The sequence below is a fragment of the Ovis aries genome, chromosome 20 (genome assembly GCF_016772045.2).
Source record: "Ovis aries strain OAR_USU_Benz2616 breed Rambouillet chromosome 20, ARS-UI_Ramb_v3.0, whole genome shotgun sequence".
Lineage (NCBI taxonomy): Eukaryota > Metazoa > Chordata > Mammalia > Artiodactyla > Bovidae > Ovis > Ovis aries.
In genome coordinates this window covers 46,901,414-46,912,970 of record NC_056073.1, presented here as the reverse complement: position 1 = coordinate 46,912,970, position 11,557 = coordinate 46,901,414, and the positions used below count along the sequence as shown (strand labels likewise).

Genomic DNA, 11,557 nt, shown 5'->3' with positions numbered 1-11,557 from the left:
CACTAAGGCCCGGTGCCACAACCGCTGAGCCTTACAGCCTGGGAGCTGCAACAGGAGAAGCCGCTGCAAGGAGAAGGCTGTGCGTGGTCACTAGAGAGCAGCCCCGCTCGGCGACTAGAGAAAGCCCGTGCGCAGGCAACCAGACCCAGCACAGCCAAAGATGAGATAGATAAATAAATTCTTTACAGAAAGGAATAGCTATTGAAAAAGTGAGCTTTCCAGGTGGCACAAATGGTAAAGAATCTGCCTGCCATGCAGGAGACGTGAGTTCGATCCCTGGGTTGGGGAGATCTGGAGAAGGGAATGGCAACCCACTCTAGTATTCTTGCCTGGGAAACCCCATGGACAGAGGAGCCTGGGGGGCTACAGTCCGTGGGGTCACGAAGAGTCGGGCATGACTGAGTGAGTAAGCACAGGAAGCTGAAGAATCGTGAGGGAGGGAGGGGACCTCATGCTCAGGCAGGGCAAGTGTCGGGTCCCAGCTCCCTATTTCCTGATGCCCCAGCCCTCAGCTTCCGTCCTGGTCTTTTCGTGGAAGCAGAGAGACGATGGAAGACAGAAACCTCAGACTCCCTTCCAACCCTTGAATGACAACTGCAGACTCAGAGCCAGCCTAGACAAGGCTAGTATGATTCCCGTGATATCAAAAAAACCCTCAAAAAAAAAATCCCTCCCCATCATCTGAGACTTTCACTTCCTCTAAGGGGTTGCAGAGTCCGACACAACCAAGCACACGGCACATCAGATTATGAGGTAGGATATTCTGCTTTAGCTGATAGGATGGCATGTCTTCCAGAGATCCTAGGCGTGGTGCAGGATTCGATTTAGAGAATCTTCTTGTGAAGAAGTGGTGAATGCATTTTAAGTTGACGGGGCAACTTTTCGAGATGTGGGAGGAAGGGTGTGTGTGTGTGTGTGTGTGTGTGCGTGTGCGTGTGTGTGTGTGCGCGTGTGTGGTGTGTGTGGTGTGTGTGGTGTGTGTGTGTGTGTGGTGTGTGTGGTGTGTGTGTGTGGTGTGTGTGGTGTGTGTGTGTGGTGTGTGTGTGTGTATGTGTGTGTGTGTGTGTGTGTGTGTGTGTGTGTGGTGGAGGAGTGAACTGCAATGGATTTCGGTTACTCTTTGCCAGCCGGTGACCATGAACCTTTATTCTGACAGCCACGTGTGACTGCCCCCTGGGAGGGCACCCCTGCCCCATTCCCTCGATCACACACCCACATTCACAGTCGGGGTGTCAGTTTCCCATGTACCCACGACCCAGGCAAAGCCAAGGAAGCGCGTTGAGACTTCTGAAATCTGTGGGAAAGATTTTCTTGCTGTGTCTAGCTGGAATTGAAGCCTAAATACAAGAAAGCCTGGAACTGTGATAGCCACCTTCTGACCACGGAAGGAGAGCTTATCTGAGGATAAAGCCAACATACAGAGGACAGCAGAACAGAGCAAAAAGCTAGCGATGCCGGACCTTAATGCTGCACTTTTAATCTGCATCACAGTGCCTGAAGTCACCTCCAGCCTCAGCTTTCAGGTAAATGAGCCAATACATTCCAATCTATCAAAATACACATTTTGTTGGATTTCCTGCCAATTTCAGCCAGAGGAGTCTCAGCTAATACCCTGAACAATTGCCACACTCCGGGAGATGTCTGGAAGTGATGACTCAAAAGGCACCCTGAGTCAAGGACTTGCTCAGGCGCATGTCATTTATTCAGGAGGTGATTCTTGGAAGCAGAAATGAGGGAGTGAGGCGGGTGAGACGGGAAGGGTCAGTCCCACCGGGGACGGCTGAGGAATTGTGTGAAATACAACTCAAAGCTGTCCCACCAGGAGACGGTGGCGGGGTTGGTCTGGGAAATTTAGATACTGGCCCCAGTCCTCTCTTATTTGGTAATGTGACTGTTCCTGCATCTGTCAAACACCTCACCTGGTTGAAGGGCACCAGAGCAATAAGGACTTACTCTCAAGAGAGTGTCTGGGAGTCACATGGCAAATCTATGCTCACCCTCCTGAGGATTCCTGAAGGATAAACTGATAAACAAAGTCCTCACTCTCCACTTGGAAGCAGCTCATTCTGCATCATGTGACAAGGACTCTAGGTTGGTCAAGCTCTTTGTTTAAAATGTATTTTACTGAAGCGCAGTTTACAATGTTGTGTTAATTTCTGCTGTAAAGTGACTCACATACACATATATGTATTCTTTTTCATGTTTCTTCCATTATGGTTTATTGCAGGATACTGAATGTAGTTCCCTGTGCTCCACAGTAGGACCTTGTTTATCCATTGTATATATAACAGTTTGCACCCGCTCCTCCCAAACTCCTACCCCACGCTCTTCCCCTTGGCAGCCACAGGTCTTTCTCCAGGTCTGTGAGTCTGCTTCTATTTCGCAGATGAGTTTGCTTGGCCTTATTTTGGAGTCCACATGTAAGTACTGTCATGCGATGTTTCTCTTTCTCTTTTCGACGTCACTTACTGTGATAATCTCTAGTTGTATCCATGTTGCTGCAAATGGCATTATTTTAAGTTTATTTTTTATGGCCGAATCGTCTTCTGCTATATGTGGACCACATCTTCATCCACGCGTCTGTCAGTGCACAATTTTGCTTCCTTGGCTTGGCTATTATGATGAGTGCTGCTAAGAACAAAGGGGGAGCATGTATCTTTCTGGATTATAGTTTTGTCCACATATACGCTCAGGAGTGGGATTGCTGAATCATATGGCAACTCTAGTGTTTGGAGGACCCTCCCTACTGTTCTCCATAGTGACTGCATCAATTTACATTCTCACAGGTGGGTCATGTCTTTGATCCACACCCAGAAAAGCTCCAGAAAATTCTCCTGAAGGACCACAGCTGCTTAATCTCACTTCAAGGCTTCATTTTGGAGCTTATCCTAAGCTCTTCTCCTTGTAGGGATGGGAAATGGAGACAGGGGTTGAAAATGGAGCTGTTCCCAGGACCAAGTCTAATCTGCATGGAGTTTGGGCTGGAGTCTTGGACCCTCTTGGTCTGGGCCAAATTCAGGGCATGGGGCACTATTCTCCATAATTTACATTTTGTCCTTCTGTAGGCACCCAAGATTGGACTGCTGTTGACCAGATGGGCTGCATTTTATTGGGGGAAAAAGATCCCTGCTTTGTCAGGATTTAAAAAACTGCCCCAAACTAATGAAAACTTAAGGAACCCAAAGCTTATTGTATGTGATTATCAAAGTGAAGCATTGTTTTAGAATGTTGTTGACACAGGTCTTGGGACTGTGTGTTCATAAACATAGCGCTCTCATGGGTGGAAGAAAATTCCAATCTAGGTTATTTTTAGAGAAAATTGTAGCTCTTTGTTATGCCTAAAATAGAAAGATCATATTTTCAATGCCTTTGTGGCTGTATCACGTTAATGAGAACCGTCAGACTATGTGGCCCTCATTGAGTTTAGATACAGTCCTCACACAAGAAGGCAGGTGGTAAGCACACATACAGTTCCTTTCCAAAGGATTTAACACTTACGTATTGAACATGTGGGCTTCCCCGGTGGCTCAGATGCTAAAGAATCTGTCTGGGTTCAATCCCTGGGTTGGGAAGATCTCCTGGAGAAGGGAGTGACAACCTACTCTAGTATTCTTGCCTGGAGAATTCCATGGGCAGAGGAGCCTGGACGGCTACAGTCCATGGGGTCACAAAGAATCGGACACGACTGAGCGACTAACGCTTTCATTTTTTTTTTTTAATTTAATTGAGTGCGTACTAGGGCTTCCCAGGTGGTGCTAGTGGTAAGAACCCGCCTGCCAGTGCAGGAGCTGTAAGAGACTCAGTTTGATCCCTGGGTTGGGAAGATCCCCTGGAGGAGGGCATGGCAACCCACTCCAGTATTCTTGCCTGGAGAATCCCATGGACAGAGGAGCCTGATGGGCTATAGTCCATGGGGCTGCAAAGAGTTGGAGATGATTGAAGCAACTTAGCACCCATGCACGCAATGTCTAACACCCTGCTGAGTGCTGAAGGAATGCAAAAGAATATGTCACGCAAGTCACAGTTACTCCCTTCCCACTAGGAGTTTCAGTGAGCCTCATTCACACAGGGGTGCCTGGCGTGACTCAGAACACCTCCTGTTGGTCATTAGTCACATCGCAGTAACATCATCCTCAAGTCTCATTACCACACTTGTCTACATGTGGGTTTCAGCTCTGCATCCGTGGGAGTCTTTTCCAGCCCACCCTTCTAACTGGAGATTTAATGTTTAGGGATAAAGCCTTCAGCAATAGAGTAATATTTTACCAAATGATCGAAAACCTGAGCTCTCTGAACACAACTGGAAATACGAATACAGTCAAGTTTCCCTGGTGGCTCTGGGTCCAGTTCTTTGAGGGGATGGGGTGGGACACAGTCTCTAATTTGCTATCTTGAAAATTATTAACCTTTTTTTTTTTTTTTTTGCCTCACCACGTGGCTTGTGGGATTTTACTTCCCTGACCAGGGATTGAACTCGAGCCCTCTACTGTGAAAGGACAGAGTCCTAACCACTGGGCTGCCGGGGCATTCCCGGATTAACCATTTTTCATTCAAGATTTCTTGTCATAATAGGCATGTACTGGGGCTTCGCTGGTGGCCCAGTGGTTAAGAATCTGCCTGCCAATGCAGGAGGCATGGGTTCAATCCCTGGTTCAGGGAAGATCCCACATGCCGAGGAGCAGCTAAGCCCGTGTGCCCCGACTACGGAGCCCATGTGCCTCGAGTCTCTACTCCACAACAAGACAAACCACGACAGTGAGAAGGCCACACACTGCCACCAGAGAGGAACCCCGCTCACGGCAACTGGAGAAAAAGCCTGCACAGCAGTGAAGACCAGCACAGCCAAAAATCAAGTTATGCGTGGATTGAATGGTAGTTCTGGGAACCATGCAGTGCTGGAGATACAAGGATGACTTAGTGGTCTCTACCCTTCCACTGTTCCTGGCTAGACCAGTGACTCTCAGCCTGGCTGTCTGACACAGTCATCGAGCAAGTTTTAAAACCATACAGATGGCCCCTTCCCAGACGAGTTGAATATGACTCTCTGCGAATGGGACCCAGACATCATTTTATTTTACTTCATTATTTTTTTAAACTGTATGATCTCACTTGTATGTGGAATCTTAAAAAACAAAACAAAACACCGCGACTCACAGAGAGAACAGAGTGGTGGTGGAGGGGGTGGGGGTGGGGGAAATGGGTGAAGAGGTCAGAAGGTACTCAATTATCAGATAGGAAGCCCTGGGAATGTGCCGCGCAACATGGTGACTGTGTTAATGGTATTGTCCTGGAGCTTCCCTGGTGGCGCAGTGGGTAAGAATCCACCTGCAGGGGGCGTGGGTCCCACCCCTGGTCTGGGAAGATCCCACGTGCTTCAGAGCAGCTAAGCCCAGGCACCGCAACTGCTAAGCCCTCGGGCCACAGCTACTGAGGCCGGTGTGCCTAGAGCCCCATAGCGAGAAAAGCCACCGCAGAGAGAAGCCCAAGGACTGCGGGGAAGGGTGGCCTGTGCTCACCGCAACCACAGCAAAGCTCATGCAGCCACAAAGACTGGGTGCAACCAACAATAAATAAATAAGTAATATTAAAAAAAATGCTGTCCTGTGTATCTGAAAGTTGCTAAGAGAGTAGATCTTCAAAGTTCTCATCACAAGAAAAAAGCCTGTATGTGCAGTGATGGATGTTAACTAGACTTGCTCTGGTAATCCTTTCCCAATATATGCATACATCAAATCACCACGACGCCACCCACTGCAGCATCCTTGCCTGGAGAAGCCCGTGGACAGAGGAGCCTGGCAAGCAACAGATCACGGGGTCACAAAGAGTCAGACACGACTGAAGCGACTTAGCACACACCTAAAACTAACACAATGTTATGTGTCAATTCTATCTCAATTACAATGCTTTCATTTTTCATTGTATTTTTTTTCATTGTATTTTTTAAAGTAAACCAAACTGTCCCCACCCGATCACATCGCCTCTCACTCCTGATGATGCATTTACAGCAAGCTGGCTGTGCTTGCTGTAAATTTTCCTCTAAGCCTGCCCCTTTCGCTGGTGGGGATAACTGGGGTCTATAAATGTGGGGAAAAGTCAGAGGCCTTCAACCACTGCTAAAGAGAGTACAAAATAGGTAATTCTTGAAAAGCATCTGAGCATGAATATAAAAGTCATGAACAGAATTATTTTAGATAAAATAAAAGCATAATTATCCTTACATATATTTTTTTAAATCATTTGGAAACACCATGAAAACCTCCCTGAGAAATAACCACAGAAATGTAACAACTGAATCCATCCATGGAATAGAGACGGGCAGGTGCAATGTTCTGAATCCACAGAGGGATGTTGAAGCAGTGAAACAGTCTCAAGATAGTGAACCCAGGAAAATTAAAGTCTTAAAAAAATAATAAACAGCTCCTTAGGTGATTCTCATGGACATTGGGGATTCTAATCTAGACCAACAGCCCTGGACAGTAACAACTGGATAAATATTATAGTGGAGATAGATAAAATGTCAGGGAAGACTGGAAGAGGAGTTTCCCGGTTTCAAATGGGAAAACTGAAGATCTCTTTTTGGAGAATGCAAGTTTGGAGCTAGGTTGGATGGCTGAAATTTTTAAGTTCTTATATCTGCCTCTCATAACTTTCCCTCCAGTTTCCTGTTCTATTAATAAGCTGTTAAGCTGTCCCACTCACAACTGTGAGTGTCTGTCTTTAGCAGCCCATTTCTAATGTAATCTTTCTAAGCATCTGGGGCTAGGAAATCTAATTTCCAAGTCTGTTGGGATGGAGTGTAAATTGAGAATAAATAGGCTCCACTTTCCACGAAAGGACCGCGAACTCCTTGGAGAAATGGCTGACTCCAGGTCTGGGGCAGGAGCTGCACCCGGTGAGCCTGGGGCATCTTGTTATGCCAGGGGCACGGAGGCTCTCAAGACCGATGGGGTCAAGTCACAAGGACACGATCCAACTGGAGGAGGCTGCTGAGGGCCGAAGAAGGGACAGTGGGAGCATCAGCATGGACAGTAACAGCAGAAGATTGAAATGTGTTAAACCCGCTAATGTCCAAGGGCTCCCAGTGATACTAACAAGATAAAACCAATGAAAGCACGGCCCCCACGAACCTCAATGGTCAACTGGAGCTACGGGGCACAATGACAATTCAGAAGTGGAGAGAAGCATCAAATGTTTGTCCTCCCTCTATTCTATTTATCTTTTCAGGGAAAATAAATGGTTTGGGGGAGAAAGGTCTTCTTCTTTTTTTAAGCAGATTTCCAGTTACTCAGTGAAGAATACATTAGAAAATCTCATTTTGCAACCCTGACTGAGTCCAGGCAATAGTCATCAATGGGTGATACTAAAGTCTTTAGCTGAAAAGTTGGTAAACGATTTCATGCTGGAGAGTTCGCACTGACACCTCTGTGAATCTAATAACCAGTCTGGGCGGTTCTCGAGGTGGGATAACTGGAATTCTGAGCCTTGTGATGTATCATGGGACATGGCACTGCAAATATTCAGCAAATATTCCTTTCCAAAAGTCGATGCTAAATCTCTTTCAACACCTGCTGCTGCTGCTGCTGCTAAGTCACTTCAGTCGTGTCCGACTCTGCGACCCCATAGACGGCAGCCCACCAGGCTCCCCCATCTCTGGCATTCTCCAGGCAAGAATACTGGAGTGGGTTGCCATTTCCCTCTCCAATACATGAAAGTGAAAAGTGAAAGTGAAGTCGCTCAGTCATGTCCGACTCTTTGCGTCCAACTCTTCGCGACCCCATGGACTACAGCCTACCAGGCTCCTCTGCCCATGGGAGTTTCCAGGCAAGACTACTGGAGTGGGTTGCCACTGCCTTCTCCACTTTCAACCTAACTAAGTTAGGTCTCCACCTAGACCTAACTTATAAGGAAACATGACAGCTAGAGGGACAAGTTAAAGGAGCAGTTAGCCAGATCTAGAATGAATGACATTCTACAGGATAAAGGAGCTTGTTTTCTCATCAAATCGATGACATTAAAAATAAAGAGAGGGGCTGTTAGAGAATAAAACAACATTAAGAGGCATAGCAATCAAATGTAATGTGTTGCCCTCCTTCAAATCCTGATTCAAACAAAACAACTTCAAAATCATAACCTTTAGACTATCAGCAAACTTAAGAGTCAGGCTACTGCGTGATATTAAAGGATTATTGCTAATTCTATTAGATGTGATAATGGCAAGGTTGTTATGTCAAAAAGAAATAAGTCCTATCTGTTGGAGGTTCATACTGAGCTGTTTACAAGTAAAGTACCATAAAGCCTTGGATTTTCTTGAAAATATTCCAGACAAAATAAATGAGGCAGGGTGGGAGAGGGGCAAATAAAATAAATAGGTAGAATGTTGAGAATTGTTGAAGATGGAAAGATGGGACTTTGTTCCACTTCTATGCATGTTTGAACATTCGCATAAGAGTTGAAAAAGGGACAGAACATTTTCTGAATCTGAGAGTGAATTTGAGACTTCCCTAAATAAATAAACGAAGCGCCCGTGCTCTGGTGCAGGTTTTGGGGGTCCTGGCAATGACCCAGGGCCCTGAATCTGGTTTGTTTCTTTTCCTTCTATAGATGATTTCCCCCCCATTTTATTTATTTGTTTATATTCAGCTGCGCTGGGTCTGCGTTGCTGTGTGAGGACTTTCTCTAGTTGCGACTTGGGATGTTGCTCTCTGGTTGCTGGGCGAGGGTTTCTCACCGAGCTGGCCTCTCTTGTTGCGGAGCACAGACTCCAGGCTGACAGGGCTTTAGTAGCTGTGGTGCTCGGACTTGGTTGTTCCGAGGCACGTGGGATCCTCCCAGAGCAGGGATCAAACCTGTGTCCCCTGCATTGGTAGGCAGATTCTTCACTGCTGTACCACCAGGGAAATCCAAATTTGGCTGGTTTCCGGTTTTCAGCTGGGTGAGGGTGGATGGGGTCTGTGGTTAACACAGGAGGAGACAAGCTCTGAGTTTGTTTAAGAGCTCTGATCTACTTTTTATTCCAGGCACTTTTTAATTGAAAATCAAATAATCCATCGGCTCACGTTGAACCAATCAACGTCAATCAATCAATCAGGGATTTATGGGGCTCCCTTACTTTGAAAAGGCTTCCCAGGTGGAGCAAGCGGGGAAGAACCCGCCTGACAATGTAAGAGATGTAAGAGACAATAGTTCGATCCCTGGGTTGGGAAGATTTCCCTGGAGGAAGGCATGGCAACCCACTCCAGTATTCTTGCCTGGAGAATCCCATGGACAAAGGAGCCTGGCGGGCTACAGTCCACAGAATGGCAAAGAGTTGGACATTACTGAAACGACTTCTAAAACGGGTAGAAGCTGACTTTGAAAAAGTTACGATTTATTATTTTAAAGTAACACATGCACATAGTTTTAAGAAGTCAAACAGTTTTACATAATTTACAGCAAAAAAGAACCAACAGCTCCTTGTTCTGCTCATCCCCTCGTGGCTTTCCTCTGGCCAGAGTTGTGACTTCCAGCCCTTCCAGTTCTTTCTCATGCTGTTTATTTCCATATGCCAGTATCATCTGCCTACCCTATTTCTCTCTGTGATTTTCCAAGTTTAGAGCTCCCCCTTTGGCCCCTGACTGAAGAAAGTGAGAAACTAGCTCACCTGCCTCACCCACATCCCAGCCCGTGTCTTTTCCTATTTTCCCAAGAGCCTCATTTTTTGTTGTTAAATCAATATTCCGTGTTTGCACTGTGAGAACCAGGTAAACATTGTTTGCAGCCCAGCCAAAGGGTGAACTCAGAGTCTATTTTCTTTCTCTTGGTTTCTCAGATGTTAATCATGGCCTCAGTTGGTCGTCTAATTGTTGACTTCATTTCCTGGGAACTGTGTCTCTGACCTCCTACTGCTGTTTTGAAAGTCGAGAATATTTTCAATATACGCACACCTGTTGGTGTTTGAGTCCATTTTTTTTTTCTTTCTGGAGACATCTCTGCTGGACTCCTCTGTCCTGAAGCCCCAGAGTGAGCTGGTTGCTTGGCAGGCCCACACTGCAGCGGCACATGCAGCTTCCTTTCAGCTTTCTCCTTTGCTGGATCCTTGCGCCCATGTGTAGGTGGAGCACACTCTCCTGTAGTTTCCTGAGAGAGGGCATGTGGTGAGGGGTCATGAGTATAATGAGTATTTTGTTTGTATTACACGTAAGAGAAGACGAAGAGGCAGGTCTGTCTTATCACTGGTTGGGTTCCCTGTGAAGCAGATTCTGAGAAGGAGCTTTGAGACCTCTAATCTGTTTTCCACCCTGTGGATTTGCCTATTTTGGACATGTGGTCCTTTGCAACTGGCTTCTTTAAAATATCTTTTAATATTTATTTTTATTTATTTATGTGTGTCTCAGTTGTGGCTCATGGGAGCCTTAATTGCAGCGTGCAAACTCCCAGTTGCACCACGTGGGATCGAGTACCCTGACCAGGTATTGAACCCAAGCCCTTGGGAGCGCGGAGTCTTAGCCACTGGACCACTAGGGAAGCCCTTGGTTTCTTTACTTTCATACAGTGCTTTCCAGGCTCATCCATGTTGCAGCAGGTAACAATACTTCCGTTCTTTTCTTTTCTTTGTCAAATAAATTGTGTAGGTAAACCACAATTTGTTTTTCCTTCATCAGTTAACAGACATGTGTTTCCAATTTTTGGCTATAAATGAGCAATACTGCTGTGAACATTCGTGTGCAAGTTTTATGAGGACACGTTCTCATTTCTCCTAGGTGTAGTCCAGAGAGTAGGATTGCTGAACCATGTGGTAATTCTCTGTTTAAAATTTTTAAGAACCGCCAAGCTGATTTCCACAGCAGCTGCCCTATTTAGTTTACATTTCCACCAATATGAAGGAGGGTTTTGGTCTCTCCACATCCTTGCCAACACTTGTTATTGTCTGCCTTTTCATTACGACCATCTTCATGAATGTAAAGTGGTAGCTATGGTTTTGATTTTCATTTTCCTACTAACTAATAACATTGAGCATATTTTCATGTGTTTATTAGCCATTTGTATATCTACTTTAGAGAAATGTCTATTTAATCCTTTGCCTATTTAAAAATCTGGGTTATCTGTCTTTCTGTTATTGAATTATGGAAAGCTCCTTGTGTATGCTAGATTCGAGCTCCCTAATGGATTTGTAAGTACGTTTTCCCATTTTGTGGGTTGCTTGTTCCTTTTCTTGATGGAACCATTTGTGTCATAAAAGTCTTTCATCTTCATGCAGCCAATTTGTTTCTTCTTTTGCCACTTCTTCATTGGTGTCATACCTAAGAAACTAGTGTCAAGCTCACAGATATTTTTTGTTTTGTTTTCCTCTACGAGTTTTATAGTTTGAGGTCTTACATTTAAATCTACGATCCTCTCTGAGTTAATTTTTGTGTATGGTGTGGGGTAGGAGTTCATCTTCATTCTTCTGCGTGTATGGAATTAAAAATTTTTTAAAAATGCATTGATTGTTTCCTTTTGGGCTGCACTGGCCCTTTGTTTCCTTGCACGGGGCTTTCTCTGGTTGTGGAACACAGGGGCTCCTCTCACTGTGGGGCTT

The 11,557-nt window shown here is 45.6% G+C and overlaps 1 long non-coding RNA gene across 1 annotated transcript; it reads left to right on the top strand.

Annotated features, from left to right (window-relative positions):
* The first annotated feature begins 500 nt into the window (after positions 1-500).
* Positions 501-5,164, top strand: LOC121817386 (uncharacterized). Its single transcript, XR_006057268.2, has 3 exons — positions 501-753; positions 1,157-2,091; positions 4,466-5,164. It is a non-coding gene; the product is annotated as an uncharacterized LOC121817386 (long non-coding RNA).
* Positions 5,165-11,557: the final 6,393 nt, after the last annotated feature.